Genomic DNA, 3,432 nt, shown 5'->3' on the forward strand with positions numbered 1-3,432 from the left:
AATCAACGAAGCCTGGTAAACTGGCCATCTACTAGCAGAGTGGAAACGTGCCAACATGGTCCTCATCCCAAAACCGGGCAAGCCGCTGGGCCTACCAAAGCTAAGGCCAATCTCACTAACGTCCTGCCTAGGAAAGCTAGCCGAACACGTCATCCTGAGTAGACTATCGGAATACGTAGAAGAAAAGAAGTACCGCCCCTATAATATGATCGGCTTTAGGCCGGGCCTCTCAACGCAAGACGCTATGCTACGAATCAAGAAAAGTCTGCTGGATCGCCCCACACGAGACACCAAGGCGCTACCCGGACTCGACGTGGAGCACGCTTTTGACAATATCCACCATCAAACCATTCTCAAAGCCATATCTGACCACAATCTCGGAACACGCTTCTACCACTACGGCAAGGCGTTTCTGCAGGATTGTACAGCCACTCTCCGGATAGGCGAGCACGTCTTGGAGAGCTTGGATCTAATGGAACACCACAAGGCTCCGTACTTTCACCATTCTTGTTTAACTTGGCGATGACAAAGCTCTCTCACACACTGGGTGAAATTGCCGATGTGGAGCACACCATATACGCAGACGATGCCACCATCTGGAGCACCGGTGGCAGCGATGCGGAATGGAAGCTCGCATGCAAGAAGCCATCTCAGTTACCGAGGCCCATCTCACCCCAATGAGACTTCGCTGCTCTTCTAGGAAATCTGAGCTGCTCATCTACCACGCCCCAAGACCAGGCCACCCGTCCAACGACTGGCGCAAAAACCACACTCCGTGCATAGAGTTACATGACATGGATGGAAATCGCGTACCTACGGTTGACAAAATACGAATTCTAGGACTAATCATCCAAAGTAACCGCTCCAACTGGGCGATGATGGACAGCATCACGATCAAGATTGCGAACGCGATCCGACTGTTTCGGCGCATCATGAATAGACACAGGGGACTGAGCGAGGACAACGCCATTAAAACGGTCCACGCCTTTGTACTCTGTCACATCACATACGTGGTTGCGATGCTTAACTGGAAAAAAAGAACATTGGAAAGGCTCGAAATGTACATACGCCGAGCTTTCAAGACAGCGTTGGGCCTCCCCGATAATGCCTCCACTGATACACTCTTACAGCTAGGAGTCCACAATACCCTTGACGAAATCATCGAGGCTCAGCACACGGCACAGATCGCACGCCTATCAAGCACCAAAGCGGGCCGAGAGATTGTCGTCAAGCTTGGCCTGAACACCATAGCAGAAAGGGACAACGTCCTGCAGTTACCTAAAGTCATGCGAGAAGCAATTAAAGTGCTCCCCTTCCCAAGAAACGTACACCCGATCCACAATCAAGGACGAAGACTTGCCCGCGCCAAAGCCCACGCTGTGGACGCGGCAAGGTTTCCCGACGAGACAGCTTTCGTGGATGCAGCCTACATACCGGGAAAGCATGCCTACTCGGTAGCAGTAATCGACGTTCACGGGCGAACGCGCAACTCACTCACGCTTTACACCAAGAAGCCAGAGGTAGCTGAACAAGCAGCGATAGCACTAGCTCTCAGACTCGAGCTTCACAACTGTCTACAGCGACTCTAGAGCAGCCACAGGAGCTTTCGCCTAGAGCGGAATAGACAAGACGACGCTACGAATCTTAGGCGGAAGTAACATCACCGATCACTCCATCGTATGGTTCCCCGCACACATGGGTAGCTTAGGTGGGGGTCTGCGTGAAAGACTCATACTCGCATCTGCTCTGAAGCCTATGGACACATCGCTCCTCTCTGAGGATTTGATCCTCGGCGCTTGGACAGATAGTTTTAGAACTGTAAAGGAAACGCGAGCGCTCTCACGCTTTTTGAGCGACACGAACCTTGTCTCGCGTTTGTGATGTCAGAAAGTGTGCCTTTTTTTTAAAGTAGTTTTTCATCTGCCTCCTCCCATCATCATCGTCCCCCATCGTGACCTTCTTTTATCTCCTCTTCCCGTCCCCCAGAGCAGAGTAGCAGGCCAGATATTTATTTTTCAGGCCAACCTCTCTGCCTTTCTTACCAATAAACCCCCCCTCTCTCTCTCTCTCTGCGGAATCTCAACGAGATCGCACACGAGGCGGCGTGAGGACTCATCGACCGCTTCCCTCCGGTTTCCTCCGCTACCCCACATATCGATACAGGGATCTGTTATTCACGTACAACGAGCGAACTAAGCACTTTTATTTAGGCAGACGAGAGTTTCCTCTCCCGGATAAGAAATTAACCCGCAGCCAGTCGGTCTCGATACGCTTGCTCCAAACGAACTCGTACCCAAACCCCAGGTGCAGGAAGCACATCGACCCAGACTACGACGGACGACATGTGTGTGAACAGTGCAGTGAACGTGTAGACTTGAACCATATGCTGTGTGGTTGTGCATCGAGTGATGCCTACGCCAAGAACCAGGAACATTGGGACAAAGTGCTCAAAAGTGCTTCACTACACGACCAGCTTCGGGCTGTCCACGAGGCCCGCGCGGCGGCGGAGAGCTTCGGGCTCTCTGTGCCGACGTGGGAGCTGCCCTCTACACCTGGCGCCTAGCCGAGTGTCCTTCAGGCCCCTACTGGGGGATATAAAGTTTTACCACACCACCAAAAACAGAAGTGTAAGAGTGACTTAATTTCACGGTAAACAACGCAATCGTCGGCAAAAAGGCATACGGAGGAAGCAATGTTGTTAGGCAAGTCACTAATATATATGAGAAAAAGTAGGGGCCCTAGGACAGAACCCTAGAAAGCGCCTGAGCCCACTGCAGAGGAACGAGAGTTGGATTTATAGCAGTCACGTATTTACAATGATTAGTGAGGAAAGACTGAGCCCACGAGATGATGTTAGGGTCGAGATTGAGATTATTTAATTTGAAAAGTAGTAATTGGTGAGAAACTTCGTCAAAGGCTTTGAAGAAATCGAGGTATATACAGTCAGCTATGGAACCCCGGTCAAGAATGAAATGAAGATCCTGTGTAAAACATAGAAGTTGCGTCTCGCATGAGAACAATTTACGAAACCTGTGTTGGCAATGACTGAAAAAAGAATTTGACTCAAGAAAATTGCCAAGGTGAGAGCAGATGACTCAAAGAAAGCACAGGCAAACCTTCATAACGCGCACTATTGGAGTCATGCAAATCCCCATTGGCTTATTGCGTCCTGCAACCAGTATCCGTGGTTTTTTAATGTGTCTTGCGAGATTTATAATGGAGCCCTATTCGGCCCTGTATTTTTTTATATATCGCTGACTGTACAGCCTTATGTGTCGGAGGTCCTCGAAGGAGCAGTGGATAAACGGTCCTGCGCCCTGCCCCTAGCACGACTCCCTGACGTGTGGTACCAACACGATGTGGCTTCTCTGCACAGCTACAGCCAAACCAGAGCGTGGCTGGATAGCTCCTTTCCCAACCGTTATATTGGTC

Source organism: Amblyomma americanum, chromosome 7 (assembly GCF_052857255.1).
Source record: "Amblyomma americanum isolate KBUSLIRL-KWMA chromosome 7, ASM5285725v1, whole genome shotgun sequence".
Lineage (NCBI taxonomy): Eukaryota > Metazoa > Arthropoda > Arachnida > Ixodida > Ixodidae > Amblyomma > Amblyomma americanum.